The 16,753-nt window shown below is 33.8% G+C and overlaps 1 long non-coding RNA gene across 1 annotated transcript in view; it reads right to left on the reverse strand.

The window, feature by feature from the left end:
• The window catches only part of LOC112942592, a 27,344-nt gene extending 15,593 nt beyond the window's left edge, over positions 1 to 11,751 (reverse strand). Inside the window, exon 1 of the long non-coding RNA XR_003248411.1 lies at positions 11,699 to 11,751. This is a non-coding gene — a long non-coding RNA (uncharacterized LOC112942592). The remainder of the gene's footprint in view (positions 1 to 11,698) is intronic.
• Positions 11,752 to 16,753: the final 5,002 nt, after the last annotated feature.

Here is a 16,753-nt window from a genome sequence, read left to right on the forward strand (position 1 = left end):
AAAAAAAAAAAGAACTGAATGAGCACTAGAAAATGAGGTATTCTTCTTTTCCTAGAAGGAGGTCTTTTCACTTTGAAGTTGAAGGTTTTTTGGCAGACTGATATATAAAAATGTGCAGTACTAATGACTCTGCAGTATTTGTTCTCTGGGGAGATATAGAACTTCTGTATCCAGAATTTTTGGTGGAAGTTCTGTGAATCTTTTGAATCCTATACTGATTTCTGTTAACAAACAAGAAAAAATATCTGTATGCCGTGGAACAAACCAATTCATYAAGTAACCATTCAGAATACAGTCAAGCTTTGCTATACCTGTATGGTGGGACGATACCACAAAACTGTTTTCCCTTCTTTATATTTTTACCTACATATGGAATATTTAAAATGACTTATTCACCTACTTTATCACTGATTGTTTTAGGAATATTAAACATGCATGTCAGTCTTTTTGCTGATTGTTGTCAACTCCACTTAGCACTTTGTTATATTAGTATTCATTAATTGTGATTTTATTATAGCTGCAGGGTATATACATATCATTATGTTTCAGGGCAGTGGCTCATCATTATGTTGATTATTCAAGAACGATGTGTTGATGGCTTTAATGGGCCAATAATCCAGTAATGAAGGCTATGTAATGGCATTCAGCACTGTTGTGGAATTATTCAGTACTCCATAGTGATATGATTTGTAGAACTGTAAAGTTATGCAAAGAGTATAGTTCATTAATGCATCTCTTGTTTGCAGTCCATTTATCTATCTATCTATCTATCTATCTATCTATCTATCTATGCACACACATATACATACACTTTTAGATGAATATATATTTATTTTTTAGGATAGAATGGTAGTGTGCATTTATTTTACTGGACGTCTCCACCAAATGCATTTTAGCTAATAGTGATGAGATTAGAAAGATATTAGAAAATATGACTTTCTTAACAAAAATAATTTGATATGTCTTGCAAGATAACTTATTATAAAACAGGCATTCCTTTTATCTTTATGAATGTGAAAATGAGTAAAATATTAGAGTACAACCAAACATCCTATTTTTATTATTGTGTTATAAATGGTAAGACCTAATGTGGGTGTGAAACTTACAGCAGCCCTTGATTCTAATCACAGTTTCGTAGATACATGTATTTGTAAAATAATCAAATATTTCACTATATAGAAAAAAATTATCACACTATGGAATAGCATTGAACAAAACTACTATATATATGCATATAGATATATATGCATATATATGAATATGCATATARATGAATGTGAATATACAGAGCTTACATGACTATATATCTGGGTATTGATRTTTGATGACATAAGAATTTAGATGAACAGAAGTCTAATTTCTCTGTTTAATTGTAATGTTTTTATATGGGCAATATGATTATAACTTTGTTCACTTTTTATCTCATAAAATAATGTGGTAGGAGAAGATATTGCCATTTACTACCATGTACTCTGGAGTGTTTTGAGCATAGGGCAAGGAAGTCTGTAAAGTAGTTGGTTTTCTATTATGCTGCCATTGATATCACAAACATGAAACAAGGCAAAATAAATCTATTTGAGACAACAAGTCTAATAAAAGGCAACTATTTTAGAGATAATTTGTGGTGCAAAGCAAAGATGAATGTTGCAGGAATAGAAAAAAAACCAACAAGATTTATTATATGAATACAAAATACTTTTCCAATGAACCATCTAAACAATTGTCCATGAATAGAGGAGGGTAAGACAGTTCTCRGGATGTCTTTATGGCCTTTACACACAGCTGCAGAAACTCTTAACCACAGGTTGATCTCACTGTCTACAGTTTCTCAGATCCATGACTTTTCTTCTCTGACTGCAATGCATTTTTTAATGACAACCTAGATCCACAAATATAAACACAGCCCAGTACATTCTCCTGAAATCAGCATGCATTAGATCTAGCATACATAGGCCATGATTGCTAGTGGGGCCTTGATACAATGATCATATTCAAGTTTTAGATTTATATATATATATATTTTATTTATATATTAGATTTATATATATATATAAATATATAAATATATATATATATATATTTATAACCCAGGTTTATGCTTCTTTGCTGTTATTGTCATTGTAACTTTTGGCTATGCAGACTTAGGAAAATCTATCTAGTATCCAAATATGAACTTAAGCTTTAAGATTCTTTCACTATTTTGTATGTAATTTTACTTGTACAGCAGAGATTTATTTCTGTTATTCTTTAGAAGCTACAAGATTGAAGCACCCTCTCTAGTCATATTTAATTTTTAAAATTTCACTTGTTGGATTGTTAGATCACGTTATACTGGCTGCAGTGGGTACTAAATTTCAAAACCTTGATTTAACACTTTGGGAGTCTGAGATAAAACCTAAACACAAGTTGATAACAAGCGATGGTCATGATGTTATCTTAGTCAAGAAAATTAAATACATTCCAGAATCAATCTGATAAMATGGGAAACAATTTCAGATTACTATTCACTTGGGAGCAAAGGAAAAAACATTGTGTGAGGAGACCTGAAAGAATAATGCAAAAGTATTCACAGGAATAATAGTTTGAATAAAAGCTGCAAGTTTATTTTGATACATCTCATGAACCAATGTAAAGTMTGACAATTCCAAAACAGGGGGAGACTAGCATAGAGTTATTTGGTGATTTCATGGCTCCTACTGCACAGTTTTCCTTGCTTCAAGGGAAAAACAGCATAAATGAAATAAAACCTACCATATTACCTTTCAAATTAGCAATGAGGAGGAGTGCCATGTTTTGTGATAAACTGAGGAAGACGACGATGGAATTTGTCCATAAATGAAATAATATGAAATGTGACTACTTGTTGATGGAATAAAAGATAGATTTTATGTATTGGATTATTTATTWTTTTTTTTTCATTACTGCTGTTGTTTTCCAGAGCAGAGGATATTACATGCAATAGCCAAATCATATCAAAGTAAATACTAACTACTAATTAAATGATTACAAGGCTGGTGAATAGATTTTTTTTTTCAGACATCACTGAGATAGATTTGGTGAAAGGGTAAAGTTGGACACTCAGGTCATACAGTAACTTTTGCTTCAGAGGTAGAAGTCTACCTATAAATGAGGGAATAAGAGCTTCAAGGAGGCTGGATGAAGATATGACGAGGTCAATATTACCACCATTTAGGATGAATAATGTAAAATTCTATGTACTGAGAATGCAGTCACTGATTGTGCTTTATCATGTAGATATACAATATATACTGTATAGATATATGACAAAACATTGATTAAAGAAACATAATTTAAAAACATATAATCATTCAAAGAATTCAAAAACCAGAGAATGCAGAACAGAAAAAGTCAGCAAATTAATTTATGTGCAAATGAATATTGACTTTGGAAGAGGAAGTGCAACTCTTCTCTAAAGTACACTGGACAGCACTACCAATCTAAAAAGGAGTATCTACAAGAGATTTTTCTCACTTACCTTTTCCTTGCTACTTTTAGTGGACTTGTGTCTGACTTGTGATTGTATTGATTAAATAATGAACAAAATAAAAAATGTTTACAAGAAATGCTGAACAATCAATGGGCGGAAGAGAAAGATTCTCTGAATAAACACACATTTCTTTAGTAAAAGGAAAGAAAACAAACTATTGAGTTAATGATTGTTTAATCTATAATTCTTTTTGATGAAGTTTCATACCAGATTACTTAGACCTGGTCTTTTGAGACCTTGAAGGAAATTCCTCTATACAGGTAGTTCAAAAAGATCAGTCATTAATCTCCATTTTTCTGTTTATCAGAATGGAAAGACTTTCCAAAAATGTAGCACTCACCTGCCTCAGAAGAAAGAAAACAGATGGCTGTACTTTTTCTGCATAAGTTTCTGTATATCTTTGTGATTTTTTTTCTGACAATTTAGCATGAGTTTTTACCCATGAATTTATCCTATGCATGAGTTTACAGTAAGGTGATAGAGTGCCACTAGATCAGGAATAGGAACAATATCTTTGCTGTCTTCAAATGCTGACCCACATGCTGGTCCTCATTTTTTTTTCTGCAAGTGGCAGTGGCCTGGAGAGCCAAATACYTCAGCAAGTAACAGTGTTAAAGAGTTGCACTGATGGAGTCCACCAGACTCTTCATATTTCATCATTAAGATTATATAAGAGATAGTCAGGTAACTCCAACTTTGATTCCAGCATCAGTACCGAATTCCATGCCAAGATCATGGCAGATCTTTAGCTGTCTATTCAAAAATATTTTCTGCATTATTTCTGTGTGTCAAGTATCTGCCACTGGACTAACATTTTCAGCACCACAATTCATATTCATTGTCATTGTTCAAATATTCATATTTGGAATCCCACAAAGGTGTCCCTCTAAGGAGGAGAAACATTACTGTATAAGCTAGCTGACCAACTGAAGCTATCCTAAAGTTTATCTGTTTGCCATAAAATACTCAGAGGAAATAGAGCATGCTGTGCTTCAAGAAAAGAGTAAAACAGATGTCAGTTATCTTTCTAATCTGATGGTGTATTTTCTCTCATTCTTCATCTTCACAGCAAGAGTCAGTCATGGGCATGGGTAAATGCAGCTAAACTTCCTTTATGTAGCTTTGTTCAGCTCTTCCTAAGAGACACAGCAAAGTTTTCAGCTAAAATAGACAAAGAATATCGTTCGTGCTTGAAATAATCATAAATAGTGCTGGTGTTATTTTAGTCCTGCTCTGCATTCTGTGAAGGCTGCAGATAGTGTGGCACAGATGTAAGCGCTAAGGCAGGATGGTACAGGGAGAGAGGGAAAGCTGTGGGAAAGGACGGTCTCATTGAAATGCAGCGCACATCATGTTGTGCAGGAATGCATCAGAGTCTTCATGACTTCCTGGGGTAGTAAATTTTCATCGTGCTGACAACAGGAGTAATTTCTGTGTGCTGAACAAAATTGACTGTTTAAAAGTTTAAGTCCTATTTTTTATAAGCCGCACTTTTTTTATTTCTTAGCTTAACTTATTGAAGATCATCAATACTCTCATTGCCACTTGTGATAATTATGTTGCTTGTGGASGAAGCAAAGAAATTCTGGAAATTATCATGGACTTACTAACATGGACTAAAGCTATATAATTTCCTGGGTAACTTTATGTTCCACCATTGTCTTTRCATTGTTTGTTTGTTTGCTTGTTTGTTTGGTTTTTGCATACTTTGTAAGTATTTACATTGACATTTCTGCAAAGGGATCCAGAGCTGCCTTGGTTAAAAGAAGTTATACTAGATGTTTATTTCAGTAACTAATACACAGAGAGATGAAGGTCCACAACTCAAAGCTTCCAGATACCATACTAAGGGTGTCTGGTCACCACTGCCTTTGTTCATGCTAAAACTGCAGCTGAAAACCAGAATCATAAGTAAGATTAAAAAAGAAGCGTAACAAGTGATAAAATGTAAATAAGAAATAGGTGGTGTTTGACAAAAAATGAAATCTGCAGTTTGTGCTCTGTAAGCAGTGGCTCAAGCTGAGCTGACAAAAGTATTTTTTGCTACTTTAGAACCACTGCAAATTGTGTGTACTTGCTTACTTGCCATTTTTTCATATCAGAGCATAAATCCAAGCATCTGTATCAGCCAAAATAAACTTTTCTTGAATTTCATAACGTGCATTAAGGTTTGTTTTTTAAAACTGTGCATTTTCCATGGCCAATAAAAGGATCATTAGTGGTGCTATGTCTTACTGCCATTTAGCATTAATTAATGTGCTGCTCCACATCATCGCATATACAGTCATTTGCATAGCTGTTTTTCCAGTGTGCATATGAGTGTGCAGCACTGGCCTGATTTTTCACAGATAAGATACCCAAAATTCCCACTACATTTATAACTAAGTTTTATCCTCCTAAGAGGTTGCAAAGGAGACACAAGACAGAAAAAAAAAAGGAGACAATGATCACACTAAATGTTGTACTGTCTGCCCTGAACAAAATGTGTAAGTTTGAAGAAATTAAATCCCCCAAATTACAAACCYAGGACAATGTAGCTTCTAACAAGTTTGTGGAGAAGGTTGTTAAAGCTCTGCAGTGTAGGAACATTGTCCTGACACACTTATCATGAATTCAGAAGCAGTGTAGTAACATGCATAATTCTGCTTCTAGCCTTGGGCTTCATAGAGGTGCCCGTGTAGAGTCAACACAGCAGCCCAAGGGGAGTTGTAGGATCACTACAACTCATGCCATTGCCTTGGGGTACATCCCAGAAAGACCCCAGTGATGTCCTCCTGAGCTCTCTGATATATTCATGAGCATATGAAAAATAAAAATCTAGCCATTATGTCAATATACCATACTAGAAATTCATGATAGTGTATTTGCATAAAAATCTATTTTCTGTTAGGCAGATACCTGCTACTAGTAGAAAAGAAACATTCTTGCCATTTGCATAAGCAATGTGATGGCTTCTCTTCATGAAAGGTTTCACCCATCACAGAAACACTAACTAAGAATATCAATGAAATCTCAGTATCTCAGTATCTCTCAGACTGTAAAAATACTAAATGATGTGACACCATTACTTTACGACATGGAATATCAAGTACTCGTAGTGAGCAATTTCAAACTTTTATCACAAAATTACTTAAAATTCAAGTGTTTTAGTCTTGATGTAGATTTGAATTTGTATCAGGATTTATATATTTTATTGTACTCATACACAGCGTCTCAAAATGTTACATGTCTCAAATAATCATAGGAATTCATGAAAAAAGGTTCACCCATCATTTCAGAAAAGAACAACAAAAAAAATGCTCCTCCTTCATGTATGTAGAAAATTTGGCAAAATATCTTGAGTACGTAAGTGCATCCTTTAAACTTTCAAATGCTTGGAAGTAGTTTATCTAGTTTATTTCTTTATATCTCCTGCATGTGTGCTCTATCCACCTCTCATATTTCTCAGTTTTAACAAAAATTTCTTCCACTTCCAAACTCCCCATGATATTTCCTACTTTGAAAGAACTGTGGTCACTTCTTTCACACGTTTCAAGCTTTTATATTTCTATTTTTCAGCTATGCCTTTTGCATTCACTGTCTTGGTAAAAATCCATTTTACCTCAGGCTATTAGAGGATTATGGCTTGGTTTCTTCCTTAGGGTGCTCATTCTTCAACTGAATGGCTTTTATTTTGTCTACTGTTGTTTGAAAATGGCTAAATATTCCTCATGCCAGCTATTAATTAATAGCTAATCTATTAGCAGGAATTCATATATTTCCCTGTGCTTATTTCTTCTTATTTTTCTTTTGAGGACTTAAACAGAGTCAACTTACATTAATAAAAGAATTTATAATGAATTTGGTGCCTTTTTGTTGGTCTTTTAGTGAGTTTGTTAGAAAAGATTTTTTTTTAATGCTGGATAAATGATTGGTAACCTTTTTACAAGAGTTGAAACAAATTCAGATTATTTGCTTTTTTAAAAAAGAAATATTTTGCTGAGTTTATCTTTATGCTCTTTTCACTGCTTCTACAAAACACAAACTTCAGAACCACTRTTTACTTTGAATAAAGCCTGAACTCAGCAATGTGCTCTTAAATAATTGCTGAGAAGACCTTATGCTGCTTTTTTCAAGTTAGATGAATTATCCAAAAGCCACTAAAAGTCCTAGTCACTGCAGACATAGGTCTGAGGTAGAAAAAGATATTTTTTTCATTTTTTATGTGTCCAAAACGTGCACTTAAAAGATGGTCATACAGGAAAATGATGTCTTGATTTACTTCAAAAAAGAAAAGGTTTTAATGTCGTATACAAGCAATACATATCTGCTCTACCACCTGAAGCAATCCCACGAGCAGCYAGAAAAATTCAAAGAAATTGAGATTGCAGCTGTTAATATAAGTTACTATTTTGTCCTGTCCATTCCTCCATGTTTCTGTCAGAAATATAGTCGTAACATATCTGGAAAGGGCATATATGAAACCTACAACATAATTCGTTTTATCAAAGGTCAAAGTGAGAGGGAGCTTTGCCTGACCCTGAACAAATCATTCACCATAACTGCAGCATTTTCTTCTGAGAAAACAGGACGGCCRGTGGACAATGGAGAAGAAAACAGAAACTTGCATGGAGATAATCCAGTCTGTAACTTTCTAGCCCAGACAATGTAATTGTATAAAAGAAAGGACAACAGTGAAGGGGGAGAGCTCATTCCTACCTCCATGAGTCTACCACACTATCCTGGAAGCAGATACAAGGCATATCAGGTGTGTTTTCACAGATTCACAGAATATTTAAGGTTGGAAGGGACCTCTASAGATCATCTAGTCCAACCTTCCTGCTCAAGCAGGCACACCTACAGCATGTGGCACAGGGTGGCATCCAGGCGGGTTTTGAAGACCTCCAGAGTAGGAGACTCCACAACCTCCCTGGGCAGCCTGTTCCACTGCTCTGTCACCCTAACAGTAAAGAAGTTGCTCCTCACCTGGAGACGGAACTTCTTGTGYTTCAGCTTGTGGCCATTACCCCTCGTCCTATCGCTGGCCACCAGTGAGAACAGCCTGTCCCCTTCCTCCCTGCATTCTCCCTTCCTGAACTTATACATGTTAATCAGATCCCCTCTGAGCCTTCTCTTCTCCAGAGAAAACAGGCCCAGCTCACTCAGCCTCTCTTCATACGAGAGATGTTCCATTCCCTTAATCATCCTGGTTGCCCTACTTATAGTTTTTCCCTAATTCTAGTAGATGTTTCCAGTAGCAAAGCCATCTCTCCTCACATAAGTTTCCTAAGAGATTATGAAGCACAAAATAAAAAGTATGTTTCCTATACATTTCCCTTACAACTTTGTTTGTAGTTATGTGTCTATGTACATATTCTCCTTCCCTCATAATTTCACAAAACCTTTTCTCACTCCTTTCTAAATTCCTATTACTCCATGTCCCATTATTTCTCTATTGACTAGACACCTTTTGGAAACTTATTCTTTCAATGTTAAGCTTGCTATTAGCACATACACATCTCATGGAAAACRCATCCATGGGCTGAGAGCAATAAGTTTTGAATGAAGTCAAGTGTTTGAGATTTCCTCAGACTCTATGCACTTCTTCAATTCCTAGGACTGAAAAAAGAAAAAAAGAATAGAAAGATAGTGTCCAGGAGCATTTTGGAGTTTCAAGTTATATCATTTAGACTAAAAAACTGTTCTCTCATGTGTCACAGGTGTCACTCACATAGCTAGATAGCCTTGCTTCTATCACTACTACTATTAATACATCACAGCTATTCTACCACRGTTAGGAATTGTATTTCCTACTTTTGTACTTTTTGCTGCTGTAAGTTATAACTTTGGGGTTCTGTTTGATCTAATTTCTTCTCTCTCAGGTAACATATGATGACAGTTAGTAGCAAAATTCTTCACTAAATTATACCGTTTGTTGTCTAGTCATCCAACTCCACCAATACAGCATCCACTGTTTAGTGGGATGAGGACGCTGGCAAGTAGGTGAAGTAACCAGCTAACCTTCTGCCAAAGATGGCATCCTGAGAATAAAAGCAGGGCAGACATTGCTAACAGCAGCCTCACATTRCTCCTGCTACCCAGTTCACTACTTTCCTCCCTTAACTAAAATRTATTCACTCTTAAATTTATCCATATATATCTGTACCTTTTTAACTAACAAACAAAGTCATTGCAAGTTTCATACTTTGGTAAGATGCATAGTATATGATGGGAAGATACCATCTGAAGATGTTTTTTCACTTGAGTGATATCAGTGTTCTGCCCCCACCTTATAAATCTGTCTTGATGTGTTTCTTTATTTGAAAACAGCTGCAGTGCTTTTGAAAACTACTGTCCTTTACTGTTTTTTCCAGCTAGGAGGAGTGACATTGTCATTCTTTTATGCCGCATGAAAGCTTTTAACTTGCAAACACAGCCCTTCTTGCTCACATAGTAGCTGATTTATGTACTATGAAAAAGAATAAATGGMAGCAACATTTGCTTTTTAATAACATACAGAAAAAATACTTCAAAGTCAACCATGCATGAAGGGAATATACAGGAAGGGACCTTAAATACAAGACACTGACAGATCATGAACCAAATGCCTTTTATGTATCTTGAAGAGAAAACTTTGTAATCATCTATGCCATCAGTAGTGACAGTGTATTCACTGAAATCATTATACCAAAGTGTTGGAAGACCTGTGATTATCCGAAAGAGTGTGGAACACTCATTTATTCAGGAAGCAAAACTGAAATTCTTCTGTGTAATGTTGGGTCGCTCTTTAATTAGAAAGTCAGGGAAGTAAGACATTTATTAAATTTTGCTTGAAAAGTTAATTATTTAAGAGAAAAGAAGGACGCAGTATATTTTTCTAGGAAGAACATATAGGTTATTCTCMGGTATTTGTTCTTGAAAGGTTATCAAGTATCATAGTGCTACACTTATTAGCAGAGGTAGATGAAATTAAAGGATGTTAGATTCAACTTAGCAGTGAGAACAGGGCAAAATGAATAATTTAGTGTTTTTCTAAATCCCAGAAAATTAAAAAAAAAATAAAAAAAAAATAAAAAAAAAAATAAAAAAAAAAAGGAACACCTAAACTATAGAAGGTTTAAAACACAGGAAGCAAAAGATGCAGATATACCTCCTGAGGACCTGACTTGGAGGGACCAAGATGCAGAATTAAGATGAATAGTTTCATAATTCAGTTTCATGTCAATCTTTGATATAGACCTATTTAAAGAAAAAGAAAAAAGGAAGACAATCCTACCAAAGAGACATCCTGCAAATGTCTTTAAATCATTACTGACCAGAGGTGGATTTCACAGTATTTAAAGTATTGTTAAATTTTTATTAACCTTTATCTCCCATCACAAAAATTGCATCTGCCTTCACAGACACATATTTTATCCAGGTAAAGGCAGCTTGATCTTAGTACTGCCTTATATGTGTCTTCAGTGTTTTTGTGTCTTCAGGGCCTAATTGATAACACACTGGAGAATGAGATARTTTAATCTTCTATAATGTTCCTTTCTTTATGCAAACATTTTATTCAGAGAGAGAGTAACCTCAAAAACTACTTATAAACCTGCAGACTCAAAAGTTGATACTGTAATTGTACATCCATCATGTTAATACACAGATAGCSAACATATATTTGTGTTATAAACATATTAGAAACAGTTATTTATATGAATTATCACAAGTGTCACAAAATAGATATTTAGAGGACATTAAATTTTTCCTGTAGTTATATTTGTAACACACATAACAAGTGCTTTCATGTAAAAGACAATTCCCCCAATATTTACTTTTATAACTGTGATGATAGCTAAGCAAATTACTGTTTTGCTAGTGTCTATAAGACAATGTCTTATATTAAGACAATTAAGAAGACCAGCAGCATATAATGTCTCATYAATAAAAGTAAGCACTGTGTACATTTACTTTAAACTTTCTGAGAGCAATTTCTGTTTTCCACAGCCAGAAAKTAGTATATTATCAAATGTAATATATGTTAGAACAGAAAGGACAGACAAAACTAAGTTTAAATTTTAAGAAAAACACCATGCTGGTGCTTTTTTTCAAGATAACTTTAAATGTCATAAAAAAAATATTGCAATCCTTGATGATTTCAAGAATGCTTTAAGGCACATCCCGGTATTTCTCAGGACCATGACAAGTAAATTGTGGATGATGACTTACCTAATCAGAGGTAGAGTGAGGATTCAAATTTCCTCTTTCCATCTCTTTCAGTAAAAAATAAAATAAAATAAAATAAAATAAAATAAAATAAAATAAAATAAAATAAAATAAAACAACACCACTTTGGAGATAACTTCCCCTGTGTGAAGAAAAAAAAAAAAAACAAGTTACATAAAAACAATCACTGTGACCTTTGGAAAGCCGTTAGGATTGTCAAAAATCTTGAAGTAATCTTGTAATATTTTGATGTTAACGTAGCATTCATGCCAAAAATAATCAATACTGAGTGAACTTGGAGGTTTGTCTTCCAAAGTATTTTAGAATAACATGAGCATTTGTGAAGAATGCTGAGAATGTGCAAAATGACAGATACCATTCTCATAAAGCATTAGGTTTAGAAGACATTTTGAGGGAAAAAAATAAGTCTACATTAATATAGTCAAAAACAGTTCTGACAGTCTAACAGAAATTTTGATGCAAAGCTTGAGCYTGTTCTTACTGAAGAAAATGCAAAGCAATTATTATTGTAGGTTTTGCTCTATATTTAGAGGTCCAAAATCGGTTTAGAGTCTCAATCTTTAACYTACTTATATAAAAGTAAGCCAACATTATGATGTAAGATGCATTTTTTTTCAGATCATGCCCTCTAAAGGTTTGATAAGGCAGATGCTCTGATCATTGTACAGGATGAATGGTATGATCAAATTTGAAATWGCTCAAGAAACCTCCAAATTTTACTAAAAATCTTTTGACTGATAAAAGATATGAAAGGCAGGTGTAACAGACAATAGAAGGTAGATTGAAGAGACAATTTTCATAATTAAGAGGTCACATAGGGTCAGAGTAGGGTTTCATCTGGATAGGTATATTTTCTCCRATGACAACCAACAATGAATGCATAGGGAATAATATTCTCCCCGATATTTCCATTTCCCTTTTAATTGTCACCAATCACCAGTTTAAGGACCGCCTGTTCTAGAGGCTGCATCTGAGATTTTCACATACATAGCTGCCAAAGGATCTCTTTGTCATGAAGCTGACAAATATATATTTGAAATAGTTTGCAGTTTTGCTTTTTGCAGTTCCTTTGACAATTTGCTTCCCATTTCAATTATGTGCTATGTGAAAAAGTATTTCCTTTTGTTTATTTTAAATCTATTGCTCATAATTTCCTTGGGAGCCCGTTGAGCCCATTCCTATGAGAAAAGTAAAATTATCATTCCCCAGACACCTTCTTTATGCCTATTAAGAAACATAGACTGCTTTGTCAAATGAATATCTCTTTTYTGAATGTTATTTAGGATATTCTTGAATATAAGCTGTTCAAGCTATATAAAATACTCATGGTCTTTCTTGTCACCTTTTACCACACTTCTAAAATCATTGTGTGCTTTTCAAAGTAGGATGATCAAAATTGTTATATAATTACATAAAATTTATACAAATAATACCTTATTTTAAACCAACTGAGAAAGTATGTGTTCATAAATAAAAGAATCACRAGATTTAACCTTGACTAGCATATCTGTGAAATGTGTGTTAGCTATTATAAATATAAACATTTATGATAACTGGTAAACTATTTACTGAATTCAATATACATCTGTCCTGTCAACACGGTCTTCTCAATATGTACCCAGCTATGTGAATTGGTTCACTACAGCAAATAGTTACAAATCTACAGATGTAAGTCATGTTATCTCTGTATAATACTTGATATATGTAGGCAAAACATTTTCAATAACTTTTTCATTTCAGGAAAAAAAAAATGCTTTAACATTTTAGTAACCATGGGATATGACATACTTATYGTCCCCCTTTGAAGTGCACAATTACCTTCAAAAAGAAGAAGTTTCACATTTGAATGAACACTTTGGCATACAACTGCAGAATATTCCAACACATTCTCCTTACTTCTTGGGGCAATGCAATCCCTGTGGTGGACTGGAGTGAAATTTCAAGGAGAAGTGTTACCACTGAGATTTCACAGAGAAAGCCATTTAGGCTATAAAAAGATGTCAAAGAGAAAGAGAGAAAAAAATGTATTGAGTAAAAATACATTTGTCAGCTCTGCTTCATCTAGGTATTTTTGTTATAATCTCTCAATGGAATGAGATGTCATAGCTAAGTTGTGTATTGCTCCAACATAGCCATCCATTACAGTAAAGCAGAAACAGCCAATTCCATTAATCACAGACAGAAAGTTAAATAAAGATGTGAGCATATTGGGAAAGCAAGGCTTCGAGTGTATGTCACCTTGATATATTAAGCAAATGTCATAGAAGAGGTTACAGACTTGAGCTATACAAGCTATATTAGCCATGCTAAACTCAGTACTCACTTGTACTGCTGTAAAGAACCTGATTTTTTATCTGCCATAGAGTAAGCAACACAGGGTATGCAGCATTTGAAATTAGAGGGAATTAATTGAAAACCTAGGGCTTCAAAGTGACTATATCTGTTTGGTTTGATAAATAGTCTTTTAAAATCTTTTCTTTTTTTTTTCCTTAAACATTACTAAGCTGTTACMAAAGATGAATGTACACAGAATACTTAATTCATTCTTATGTCTGTGGTCATTCTAATGCTGTATTCCTTGATAYATAAGACCCTCATATGGACCAGGACAACTTTTTCTGATGCTATAGTATGGAAGGTGATTTCTACATATTAAGAGGAGTTGTTTAGACAACAACAGTTCTCATTTTGCCCCATTTTATTCCTTCYGTCTTTTTCATTTCTTTTTCATTTATTGATTCTCTTTCTATTTCTTTCTTCAGAACTTTTCACTCTCCCATTTTCCACCCCTCCTATTCTTCACCTAGTTTCATTTTTTTTTTTTTTCCCAGCAGCATGGTTCACCAAGTATTATTCCTGGCAGGCACTATGGACATTTACAGTTAAAAAGTAAAATATACAGATTAATAATAAAGTTTTGTTTTGTTTTCCAATAAGTGTGCTTATCAGTAAAACAATGAATTGTTGATTTTTAACAAGCATACCTGTGAGAATACTTTTAATCATAGTACTTGCATTCTATAACCTTACAGTTGTATCTGAAAAGACAACATGGAAGTTTTATTTACAATTTATCTGATATACTTCTTAATGTGTTCTCAAGCTGGTGCATAATGTTCTTTTTAACTGCGCTTTAAAAATATGTGAAATGCTCTTTGGATTTTCATGGGAATACCTCTCTCTCTTCAGAAGCTATCAGTAGTGCCACACTCTCTGTTTTTTGTTTGATGTCTCTAGATCCTCCCCTTTACTTTAAACATGATGATTATTTTTAGTAATTTTGTTCCTCTCACTTTGATATTCTGAATCTGGTAAAGCACAACTGGCTTATTTTTTAGTCCCAAGTAGGTATATCCTTTTGCTGGTTTTCATTTCTGCCGATTTTTTTTCAAGCAATACCTAAAAAGCACTAATGATCTCAAGCATCATCTATTTTCCTAAGGCTCCAAATGCTTTGCTCACAACACACACAGACAAAAACTATCACAATTTCTTTAAGATTGTACATCCATTTCGCATTTTCAACTATCTCTATAACTGCTTGAAGAAGTTCAATGTCATATCCATCACATATCTTAGCAAAATTATCCAAAACACATACTACCATCCCACAAGTTACCATCAGTCACTTTTGAAATAGCATATATTATGTTATTTCATACTTTATACTTTCTGTGAGTTCATCAGGAGGAAAATTTGTCACTGTGGTTACCAATTGATGAACAGCAATATCTTGCTGCCCTGTCTGAGGATGAAAATGGCCAGTTATTTTCATGAAAAAAATAGACTGACTTTCCATTTTGATAAATAACGATCACATGGAATTGCCTAAATCTTCAGCTATTTTCTCATTTCCTAAATCATATTATAAATGAAATGGAAAATTTCTCCAGACAGCTTTTACTTAATTTCGATTTTGTTATATTCTTATGTTCTTTTTTTCCTATGACATTTCCAATTTTACCAACAGGACTTGTCTGCCATTTTACCTTAAAGTATGCAGTTATAAATATATTATGCTTTTCTATATCACAGAGTAGGTGAGACATTTAGGTTATTTTTTGCCTCCTGAAGGTATTTTAATATGTCTAACAACATTCCTGCAAAAGATTTCTATAGATCTATGTCCTGCTGCTCAAAACAATCTTCTTTCTCTGCCTTAATTATGTAATCTATTTCACATTTTACAGAGGAATATTTCTCTTTTAATCTTCTTTTACAGTCTTAGTTTTCTCTGGTGGATGTAATAATCTCATACTATTTTTGTCTCTAAAAAACTCTCTTAGATGAAAATTGCTTAAGTTACAATTCCCTACTCCTTATTTTATCATATCCAAACTTCCTAGCAGTTGTAGCTCTCTGGAGAACTGTTAAGAGCAATCTACACATTTCAGTCACYTTCTACAATTAAGATGTTTCTACAGGGAATAGTTCTAGCTCTATTTTGATGCTAGTAGTCTGTTTCTCACTTTCTCTCAATTACCAGCTGATGTGTAACACTACAAAAGACAGTAAGACTTTCTCAGTCTTATTCCGATAGTCTCAGAGTAAGACTGAGTTGCTAGTTGGACTGACATCAGATGATTATTGGTAGTCATATTATGAGGATCAACTGATGAATGCATCATATTGGAAACACTTCTGATATCAGCCAAAATCTTTATACAAAGTCCATCCCACTTCAGGTTACTGAATGATTTTCTGTGAAGACTATTCCCAATGCAGTTGGATTAACACAAAGAAGCCTTAATCTTTATATACTTCATATTAGCTAAAGTTAATCTATTTTCCATGTTGCAAGCACTTCATAGGCTAATGAGGAACCTTACTGGAATGATGCAATTTATGTCCAGTCTAGCAATTCTTCAAAAACAGACTATAAACAGAAACTCAAAAACACATCATTCTCTGGGAAATAGGAACTGAACTTACCTGTTTACTTCATTATTGCTAAACAAGTACTACCAGTCAACGAAGTTTACCTGCTGGCAAAGTGATACAAGAATGGTGTTTTCTGGAAATTCGCTTCCTGAAGCC

Source organism: Nothoprocta perdicaria, unplaced genomic scaffold (assembly GCF_003342845.1).
Source record: "Nothoprocta perdicaria isolate Ctin4 unplaced genomic scaffold, notPer1 scaffold_13, whole genome shotgun sequence".
Lineage (NCBI taxonomy): Eukaryota > Metazoa > Chordata > Aves > Tinamiformes > Tinamidae > Nothoprocta > Nothoprocta perdicaria.